This window comes from Mastomys coucha, unplaced genomic scaffold (assembly GCF_008632895.1).
Source record: "Mastomys coucha isolate ucsf_1 unplaced genomic scaffold, UCSF_Mcou_1 pScaffold15, whole genome shotgun sequence".
NCBI classification, from domain to species: Eukaryota; Metazoa; Chordata; class Mammalia; order Rodentia; family Muridae; genus Mastomys; species Mastomys coucha.
Window position 1 is genome coordinate 88,759,405 of NW_022196897.1, and position 12,017 is coordinate 88,771,421.

Consider the following 12,017-nt stretch of genomic DNA (forward strand, 5'->3'; position numbering starts at 1 on the left):
ACACCAACATGAACAGTCTAAACTGTGGTGACAGACCTGGATCTTAGGGGCCAGACTGCAGTTCCTGTGGTTCAGGATCAAATACTGGAAAAGCTGAATGTTCAGAATAAAAATTGAAGGGAAAAACCCACTGCAAAAGTAGGGATTTTGTGTTATCCGGGAAGTCATAAGGGTCTTTTGACACAAAGGTCACCCTGCTGCTCACCAGGCTTGGTGGCATTGGATAAGCTAAATGCCACGTGAGAAGTCTCTGATATCTGGAAACAAAATTGAGGAACAGAGCAGAGGGGGCTGTGACAGTAATAGCAGCAAAGACCAAGAACATCAAGGAAATGGAGCTGGGAGAGAAGTTCACCATCCAGTGGTCAATCACTCCTCACAAGCAGCTTACAGTGTCTCAGAGTGACTACCTAGACAGCCATTCCTAACAATGTCTTCCAGATAAAACTAGGACTGACTACCCATGCCCCTGGACCAAATGCATCTCGAAACTCCTAGAAGTGATATCGGAAAGTAGACAGGTACATCTACAGGAGCTATGCAAAATACTCATTTGTATAAATAAGTTATCCATTCAGGCTATTCAAAACATTTGCACCTGTGTGCTGGTAGGAGGCAGGAAAGAAACCTCTGGAATTATTTCTGAATAATTTCATATTTGGGGGAAATCCAGACGAAATCTTCCTGCTGATGTTGGGACATGTCTCTGGTTTTTTTTTTTTTTTTTTTTTTTTTTTTTTTTTTTTGGTTTTTTTTTTTCTCTCTACTCTCCCCACCCCAACTCTTAGTAATCACGTGTTCGTTCAGGGTTTGAAATTAGTCAGTCTCTGGCTCTCACAGGCTATATGACAAACAGTCCTATTTTGACAGCTAACTTCTTTCATGACATTGACCCAGGGAGGTTTGATATGAGTCATGAGTTGGAGGCTAATAGCTCTGAAATTCTGAAACTATATATATATATGATATATGTATTATCTATATAAATGAGAGTGTATATATATATGTATGTATATACATATATAGTGTAAGTGGATGTACAGTAAAACTGAAATAAGGAACTTGGCTGCAAACAGAACCAAATCTGCATAGTCAGTGCATGTGAAAACTTCTGTTGGGAGCAAAACTCTGACAGGAAGGACCAGCCACAGTCTGCACAAAACCCCTTACAGTGGAAATCACAAAGGCCCTGAACTCTGGTATTCTGAAAAGAATAGCCTAAGATAGGAAGGGGATATGGCTCACTCAGTAACATACCTGCCCACAAGCATGAGCACCTTGGTTCATGCCTAAGAATCAGGCATGGCGCTCTGTGCCTATAACACTATCCCTGGGGATGAAGAAACAGAAAGATCCATGAAGCTCACTGTCCAGTCAGTCTAGCTAATTGTTGATGTGGAGATTCAGTGAGAGATCCTGTCAGTATAGTAAGTGCAGAGTCATAGAAGACACTTGAAATTGACCTCTAATCTCCAGATGCACATTTACATGGATGCACACGTGGTTTAAAATTAACAAGAAAAGAATGCTATAAGAAGAAAAGAGGAAGGAGCCACTCCAACAAGAAGAGACTACAGACAGGCAAGCCCCACTAACTATGGACTCTTTTCCAACAACACTGAAAGCCAATGTTGATGGACTTTTCCTATCAACACCAAAAATTTCAAAGCCTTCTTTATGGCCCTCAGACTTATTGGCCTATAGCTCTTCAGAAGTTTCTAGAACCACCAGGGCAGAAAACCTCAGGGAATCCAATCTTAGATCTCAAGGTTGTGTGGTCATGTTGAGGGAGCAGTGCCCCTAGCAAGTACCTCACTTTTGCTAATCCATTTTTTTTCTCCCAGCTTAGCAGGTCAATCAACTTAACTTGAGAACTGAAGGCCAAACTGGGAAACACATGCTGCTTACTAGGAGAAGGGACGAAGGTCTGTGAACTTGAACCTTGGCTGGGGGCAGCATTCTTTGTAGAATCAAATACGATGAGCCTAAAAAGCTACAAAAAAATCATAACAGTGAAGGTATGGTAACTAACTCCCAGACATCCAGAGTTCTGCAGGTCATTGGAGTCTACAGCCTCTCTCAGGAGAGAGCCATGCCTTCCATTCACTGTATTTCCTTTCTTCCTCATGGCATCCATCATGCACAGGGCATAGGGCACAACTGCTGGAAAAGATGGTGACCCAAAGAGAGGGAGGATTGGGGGCTTATAACCAACCCCAATGACTGCAAAGTCCACTTGGTAAAATGTCTTACCATCTTAGTTACAGTTGTGCCTGAGTCTCTCTCTCTCTCTCTCTCTCTCTCTCTCTTTGTCTCTCTCTCCCTCCTTCTCTCCCTTACCCACTCCTTGACACACACAAACACATGCACACACAGCACATATGTCCTATTCTGGACTTCCTTGCATCTGTGACCTTTTCAAAACAGCATCCAATTCATTCTCTTTGTCAAAGTCACTGCCAGTTCTCTATCCCAGGCTCATAGTCCTCAGAGGGAAGCATACCATCTCAGGTGACATGCAAGATGATTTCAAGTGAAGATCATCATGTTTTAAGCTATGATGTGAAAAATTAATAAGTAAAAGTAAGTCAATTGAAAGTAAACTCTTAAGTTCTGTAACCCCAGGAAGAATGGAAACATCAAAAACAGTAGGAAAGAAACAGAAAAGGTTGAAATGCAGGGAGAACTGACTTAAAGAGGGGCACTCCACACTGCTAGCACCACGGCGGATAGTAAATTCTCCCATACTGCTTTCTGCCAAGGGAGAGACTTCCTCCAGCACAGCATGGTTTCCACTTAAATTCCTAGTTTGAAGTCTCTGAGCCTCCAACCTCAGAGGGTCCACCCCAACACCAGGTATGCATCTTCTACATAAGCACCCTGCACCTCCCTGTTCCCTTTTGTCCTGTTGTGTGACCCAGATGAAGATGGGCAAAATGGCCCCTTCCCATCTTCCCATTCACCCCTCCCCCAACGACCTTCATTCAGAATTTGAGTTTCCTCAGATCCTTTTTCCTTGGAAACATGTAATAGTCAACATTTAACAAAAGCTTCTGGGCTTTCTGCCTCGTGCCAAGAGTGTACTAGGCAGTAGTGCCTCAGTCACAGGTAGGCGGGAGGGGGGGGGAGGGGAGGTCTACTGTGGCAGATATGGACTGTAATGAAGAAAACTTTCTAATTCTGCCCCAAAGGGGGCTGCTTCGGATTACTGCTTTTCTCTACCAGCCTGGCAAATACAGCCCAAGTCTTCTTTGTTGTCCTGTCTCAGAAAGCCCTAACATTACTCCACATAAGTAGCAGGGCATCCAAACTTACTTGTTGAATCAAATCCCATGGCACTGGCTCCAGGGTTGAGATTAATCATTAATGTTAGCTAAAGATCCTGCCCCTCTGCCTGCCTTCCTTCCTTTCCTTTTCTCTTTCTTTCTTTCTCCATTTGTTTCCCTCCAACCCCCCCATCCTATACCCCCCCAAGACAAGGTCTCTCTGTGTAGCCCTGGCTGTTCCAGTACTCACTATATAGACCAAGCAGGTATGGAACTCACAGAGATCTCTTTGCCTCTGCCTCTGCCCCTGCCCCTGCCCCTACCCCGCCTCAGGAATTGCTCATCTTTTAAAATCTGTTTCTCCTTTACATATGTTAGATCCCCTACAGTGTCCCTTTGGTATATAATATAGACTCTGTTGGGTTTAGTGAGTTTCTGGGGTTCACACAGTTCTTAAACAGCAGGCAAAACTTGAGGTCAAGTTCAGGGTCCTCCTTAAGGCTGTTTTTAGCACATCTAGATCTCTCTTCAAGCTGCAGACTAAGGAGATAGCTCCAATCCCCATGGGGAGACAAGCCCATAGAAGCACCCTGTAACCATGTGGTGACTACAGGAAAGAGGCAGTCACAAGAACCTGAGGACAGGGGGAGGCCAGAATCATTGAAAAAAAAATGCAAAGCTGAACTTCAGCCTTCACACCACACCCCTCTTTTCTTGCTCACCCTTACCCTCCTCCAGAACTCGTGCCAAGCTCAGCAGGAAGGCTACATTAGGGTGGCCAACTCATTCTAGATGCTGCCCCATTTTAATACTGAATATCCTGTAGAACCCCATATTCCTAGTCAAACTAGCAAAGTTGGCCAACCTGGGTGCATGTCACACTGACATTTTTCAGCCTGATTGGCTCTCAAAGCCCTGCATCCTTAGACTAGAGGCTATCTCTGAGCCTTTTTTCTCATCTGAAAATGGACTTGATAACACTCCTCACTCCCAACACTGCTTTGGGGAACAGAGAGGAAGCAATGTTAGGGGGCTCAGCATGCACCCTAAACTGATTAACATCTACCTGTGGGTGATACACTGAGAGCCATGTGGGAAGGAAGAGCTGCTGCAGAATCAAAGAACCTGTTTGCTGGTTAATACTGGCTGAGCAACCATCTCTTTGGGTGGCCAACTTGTGGCAGGAAAGAAGAGTCATGCTTGCAGCATGCTGGCACCAAAACCCTCACTTCACCCAGCTGTATTATTTTGGTCAAGTACTGACACACCCGATACCAATTTATTAATATGCAGTTTATTACCTAATTCTCAAAAAGGCTCTAGAAAGTACCACCATAATCCCACGTTTTCAATATGAGAACACTGAGGCTGAGAAAAAAATTAGGTGACTTTCCCAAGGTCACATTGCTGGAAAGGTCAGATGGGAGCCAGCTGAGGCTGACCTCAGGACCTCTCTTCTTAAACACCTTCTAATCATGCACAAGGAACTCTCCCCTAGCTTCCATGGAAGCAGACAGCTGCTCTCCCCTCCAAACGGAAGCAAATTGGCATTTGCCTCCACACTGGGCAACCTGATCAGTCTTATAAGGCCCGGGAATTAGCAGGCAAGCCTTTGCTTGCTGGGAGATGGCTTCCCCTGAAGCCCTGCTGGCTTTCCCAGAACCCTGAGTTAATATTTACATAATCTTATTACATCTTTTTCCAGCTTCATCATGAGGAGAAAACCCAGAACCCACTTGGGTGAATATTGCCACTGTGGCGTGGACAGCTTGTTTGTCAGCCCACAACAAACACACAGACTATTACAGAGGGAGAGGTTCTTACGGTGGAAACAGACTAGGCTTGCATCTGACTCCACTATTTACTAATTATATCACTTTGGACAATTTGAGACTCAATTTAATCATCTTTAAAATGAATATAAATTGGCCCCATCATCATTGCTGTCATCATTATCTCTGGTGCCACTTAAATGTGCAAAATCCCTTTAATGCTTTATGCAGTGGTTACATTTTTCAGTGTGTGTGTGTGTGTGTGTGTGTGTGTGTGTGTGTGTACAGGCACACATATACATGGCACATATGTAGAAGTCAGAGGACAACCTCTAGTGTTCATCCCCAGGAACCTCCCATCTATTTGAGGTAGTGTTTCTCTCTGGCCTGAGACACCACCATCACAGGCAGGTAGAGCTGGCCTATTAGCTTTCCAGAGTCCTTCTCCACCTCTCCCCTCCTCCCCTCCTTTTTCCTCCCCCTTCCCACCTTCCACCTCCTAGTACTGAAATTACAGACATGTGCTATCATAGCCAGATGTTTACAATGGTTTTTAGGGATTCAGACTCAGGTTCTCACACTTCCAAGGCAACTCAGACTCAGAGAAGTGGGAAACTGGGCCTCGGCTATATGTGGTAGAGCAAGGTCTAGAACACAGTCTGTCTACCCTGAAAGCCTTGCCCAGAGTTGGTGTGTTTTCTCTCACAGGCAAAGCTCTCGGTAATGCTGCCCACATTGACAAGCCCAGATCCCATCCTCTACTGCATAGTCCTCAAGCCCCCACTTTTCAAGACCATTGGTAGAAGAGAAGGGGCTGCCCTCAGGAGTACCTTCCCCAAGGCAGCATCTCCACCTCCCTGACCCACACTGCCCTTCCAGGTGATGGCAAGTGACTCACCAGTCTGGACGTGCACATTGGAGCTTGAGAATGACTCAGGAACACAGGGGGACTGAGGAAGGAGTATCTAACTGCAGAACAAAGCCAGGCAGCCACTTGTGGCCAAGATAATTACAAGCTTGAGCTGCGACAAGAAGAAGGCCAAGGGCTGTCTAGTTTACAAGGTCATAAATCATAGCCTCAAAGACTTCCAGGAGGTCCAGAGATTCCACCAGGTACTGTAGACCCAAGTAAAGCTTGAAAAACAAATGCCCAAAACCAAACATGCCACATGGGGCTTCCGATCACCCTGCAGAGTCTCCATATGATTCCTCCAGAGTCACACCTGCTAAGTGTATATGGCTGGCCCTTGCTTGCCCAGTATTCTCCAAGATAATGGAGAGAATGTGAGGTTAGAGGGTGGTAGACTTGTCAAATATGGACAAAACAACATTGCCAGTTAAGCAATGGAAGTCCTGATTTATCTCACTGTCTGGCGACAGGTTGAATATGGCTCATTTTTTCTCAAAAAAAAAAAAAGAAAAAGAAAAAGAAAAAGAAAAGAAAAGAAGGAAGAAAAGCTTTCATTCTTGTGTATCCAGCCTTTGTGGCAGCAACCTCTAACTGCAAGTCACACCTTGTATGCTCTAAGTAGCATTTTGGTCTATAGTAAGATAGGTCTCTTTGTATTCCAGATTGGTCATTTATGACAATGAGACATTGGCCAAGTGACCCTATTGTCTACCTTCTCCTTCTGAAGCTCTGGGCCATCAGTCCTACACAATTTTCATTGATATCAATCTTTCCAGAGTAGAGCAAACTTGACCCCTGACCTTCTGGGAAATAGATAGATGATAGGTAGACATAGATAGAAGATAGATAGATGATAGATTTAGAGTTATTGTTTATACAATTAAATAATATTTATATAATGTGTGTGCACATGATTACATCATGTGTTTGTGTGTACAGATGCTTATGAAGTTCATAAGAGGGCATCCAATCCCCTGGACCTGGAGTGATGGGCAGTTGTGAGTACCTTGATGTGTGCTGGATCCAAACTCTGGTCCTCTGTAAGATCTTCAAGCACTCTGAGCCATCTCTCCAGCCCTATAGAACTTTAAATATTTATTTTCTTTTAAATTATGTGTTGATATGTATGGCAAGGTGCATATGTGAATGCAGGTGAGTCCAGAAGAAGGAATCTGATCCCCTTGAGCTAGGGTTCCAGATGGATGTAAACTGCTTTATATGGGAGATAGGAAAGAAACTCAGGACCTCTGTAAGAGCAAGATGTGCTTCTAACTGCTGGGCTACCTCTCCAGTCCATTTTGAGATTTTTTTTTTTTTAATGAAGCCAGTGGGACTGGGAACCAGCTCCCATCTGGGTCTGTAGTTCATACCTCAGAGCAGGGGTGGCAGCTATATTGTCAGTCATGGGGATATAGAACTGTTCTGGTTTGTGCGTGTTTTCTTTTATCAACAAGGACAGGGTCCTCTGAAAAGAGGGAACTTCAATTGAGAAAAGACCTCCATCCAACTGACCCGTAGATGTGTATATGGGGTATTTGCTTGATTAATGATTGATGTGGGAGAGTCTCTGCCCCTAGGCAAGTGGTCCTGGGTTGTAGGAGATAGCAGGCTGAGCAAGCCAGGAAGAGCAAGCCAGGAAGTACACTCTCCTCCATGACCTCTGCATCAGCACCTACCTCCAGGTCCTTGCCTTGAGTCCCTGCCCTTATTCCCTCCATGGCGGACTGTAAGCAAAGCAAATAAGGTAAAATAAACTCTCTCCTCCCCAAGTTGCTTTTGATCAGTGTTTTAATATAAACTCTAACCAAATCTTGAAGGTTTCCGAGGCGGCAGGGTCCCTTTTCCCCTCTCTCTGCTCTAAGAGTGTGCTCTCTCACTAGCACACAACTCCAGCCATGAGCTCTTTCCATGGAAGCGCTATTTGGTTACCAGATTTTTTGCATCTAGCAACACCAAAGGCCTGTGATGCCTGGTCACGCGATCAGAACATGAGCCCAGGCACAGCTTGACAGTGACAGAGACGCACTCTTTTAAACTAACGCCTAGAATTCCTCTTGCTCTCTAAGTACCACCCTTCCAAAAATAAACTTCCTCTAAGAACAAAATCATAAAGGACACAATACTGTGTGCTTAAAGTCCAATGTCCTCATGGCTTCTGCACTGCAGGTTAGGAATGGAGGAGATTCTGTTTAATCCTCAACCCAAGTCTTCACTACATCCCAGGGCTTGGTTCCCTCCATTCTTCAAACCTCCTGCTGTCATGAAGAACTAGATGCATAAGACAGAGAGCACTGAGGCATGGTTGGTCAGTGTCCCATAGCCACTCAAGGAAGGAATTGTTGAAATCCCCAACAAAACTAGTAGCATACATGGTCCATTCAGACATGAGCAGATATTATTGTACAATCTTCATGGGGAAAAAAATTGGTAGCATCTGCCACAATTTCAGATACTCATGTCCTTTGACTCAGGAACTCCAGTTCCTGAGGTATATGTCTCCTGTAGGTATATGTAGTAAGGCCACACAAATATGTGACAAGAAAATGAAAGTAAGTTCAGTCTTCTTCAATATGCAAGTGCTTAAGTAAACCACAGGCCATTTATAAAGCAAAGAAGCAACATTGAGAAGGCAGATCTGGGCTGGGAATGTACATCACTGGCAGAGTGCTTGCCTACCCAGTGTGGCATGTCCTGAGTGCCATCTTTGTACAGAAGGAAAAGAGGGGGACAGTGGTAATGGAGGAAGAGGAGGTGGTGGCTATAGTGGTTCTAAATGCCAAGACAAAGAAAAATATTCATATAAACAAACAAATAAGTGCTATAAAAAAGGCTAGTGATTACATTTAAAATGTATATGTATATATATGTATATTTATTATATATTACATTATTTATTATATTTATACATATCACATATACATACATACGTACATACATATATACACACAGAGAGATAAATATTTGCACACACATATATTCCTTTTGGGTATGTCTGGAAGGGTATACTCTAGCTAGTTATTATTCCTAGGGAGTAAGAATGGAGAAGGTCACATTCTTCATTTTAACTTTGCAACAAATGAAAATTTGCTTATATATGTATATATATATATATATATATATATATATATATATATATATATATATATAGAGAGAGAGAGAGAGAGAGAGAGAGAGAGAGAGAGAGAGAGAGAACCAAAATATCCCAATACAAGAGATCTGTCCACCCCTATCCCAGCCATCTCTCTAAGAGAACCCTCCAGGAAAGCAACGTAGAATGAATATGTATTCAGAGCTCTGCAGTCTGTGGACCAGTTTCACAACAAAAACCTCACTTAAGTCCTACTACTCCATGGATATTATGGAGATTATCCCCATGCTAGAGATAAGGAAACAGAACATCAGAGAGGAAAATGTTTTTGTCTCCATGGTCATGGTGGGTAGCTGGTAGAGCCAGGTCTGGAAGCCCTGGCTTTCCCTTTCCATCACCAGGTACCTTTTCCAGCCCTCTCAGCTAATATCTACACTATTTCTTCTCTGATCAAAATCAATACTTCTTGGGATATGTGGAACCCAGAATACCAAAGAGTAGCAGATCAGGACTGAACTACAATTCTCTAACCATGTGGCTAGTTTTTCTTTTCTTTCTTATATCCTGCGCTTGAATGATTGTTTCTTTGCTTGTTTGCTTGCTTGCTTTCTTGCTTGCTTGCTTGCTTGCTTGCTTGCTTGCTTGCTTGCTTGCTTATGTGGAGGGTTGTGTGTGCATGCCTCTGTGTATGTGTGAAGGTCAGAGGACAACTTTTAGGAGTCAGTTCTCTCCTTGCATCAATTGGGTCCCAGGGATCCAACTCAGATCACCAGGCTTAACAGCAGACACATGTACTCACTGAGCCGTCTTGTCAGCCCCTGTTTTTTCCATTGTCAATGTTGTACTCTAAAGGAACCGAGTAGTGGCCATCCATTAGTCAATTCACTATCATAAATATCATTTCAGACATATCACTTTGGAGAACCTGAGACATATAAGAGGTGAATGTTAACAAACTGGTTGAAACCTAAATCTACATCTCAAAATCTCATACTCCCACAAACGGGCATGCTAATTTCCCCTAAACTATTATAGTGCACTCTGCATATACCTAGAATGTGTTCATTAATCTTTGTTACTCATTCTTCTGGCTATTCATCTTTTAGATCACAGCCCAAACACAACTTCCTCTGGGAACATTTCCTGATTATCTTACCACAAATCAGTACACACACACACACACACACACACACACACACACAAATACACACTGGCTTGCTATGTTCTCTCTCCTTGATTTTTCCTCTCTTAAGCTCTTACAGCATTTCATTACAATGTCTTATTTGTTGCTCTCTTAGGATGAACCAGCAGAGTGGCTGGTGCATCCTAAGAATCTGTAAACATGTACTTGATGAATAAGGCATGATATGGATGCCATCTCCTCAGTACATGACCCATATCAGTCAATGGCAGCCTCACCAGCTTCTTGCATGGCACATATAAATCCTATTACCTTCGTTTTCATGGCTAGACTTCACTGTCTATCCTAGAAAATCTTAAGCCTTGAATTGACAGGCACATTATGAAAGGTGGTGACCATTGGGAAGTGAACTGAGTGATATTTTTGGCTAACTCTAACCACAACTCCTTAAGGGTAGAAACAGAACACCCTCGGATTTACAAGGTGGTAATAGAAGCAAAGGGCTAAGAGGAAGATCAAAAGGTCGTTGAATCCATGCCTCTGCCTCTAGGCAAAACTGGCCCAGTCACAGAGCAGTGGGAGTTTCCTTGCATTATTAGTAAGAACAATGTTATTAGTAATATTAGTAGCGGTATAATAATGGTTCTACTAAAAATAAACACAGGGAAGATGGCATCAACCTCATAGGTCACCCTTTCCAACACTCAGTAGGATGCAGGAGTTCGTCTCAATAGTATCAATGAGCTTGTTCAGTGAGAGCTCTCCTCTTGAACAATAGGTTCTCTATTAAGAAGGCAAAGACAATGAGGACAGCCAGGCTTTGAAGGAGCTCTCCACAGCAGCTGGGGGCCACACAATGTCACTGAGTTACTATCAGACATCTCTGCCATTTATAAGCATCTCAACTTTTCCCTGTACGGAACACTTTCTGTTTTCTAAACATTTACCCACTCATGGTATCATTTGTTCCCCACATCAACAGTCACGTGTTCATTCAAGAACTAGAAGAAGCCAAGACTGATACAGGCTACAGATCAGTGTCCCAGCATTCTCATACCTGAGTTATGAGCTATGATAAAGCAAACAATATGTCTAGTAGCCAAATGAATAGTCTCCCTGACTTATATTCAGCTTTCTCAGTGTGGAGAGAAGATAAGGGATGGAAAAATCGGGTCATGCACCCATGAGCAATGTCTTCACCAGATATGGAAGAACCTAACACATTCCAAGCACTGACCCAGGGTCTGGGACAACAGCAAGTGAATGAACAGATCATCAAAAGGGAAACCACAGCAGCCCTGCCCTCATGAAGCTGGCGTTCTAATGCTGTAGTATTTAATAGTCACCTGAAATGGCATGGCTTTAGATTACCTAGGGACCTGGAATTACACAGTTAATCACAGAGAAAAGTATACCTCCTCTGATCTCTTTCATTCTTTACACACTTCAAAGGAAGTCTCCATTTGCAGACAGACATCTCCTGTTCTTAGGAAGAAATGAAGTTCCAATATGAGAAATTAATTCCCATGCTGGCATTTATATATTTATATATGCAGATACTGTTGCTTATTTTCTATTATTGGTAGTGACATGATTACTTTATAAATGCATGAATATTCCTTTTCACTGAAATATAGTAATTGCAGATATTTGTGGGGTGTAGGGTAATGCTTGATACCTGTATACAGTGAGTGATGATCAAATCAGAGGATTGAGCGTCTCTATCTCCTTTAACACTTATTGATTCTTTGCTTGGAGCTTTTTATTGACTCTTCAAGCTCTTTATACAATGTAAAATAAAGTGTTGTGAACTATAGTCACCATGCTGTGCTATAGAGCA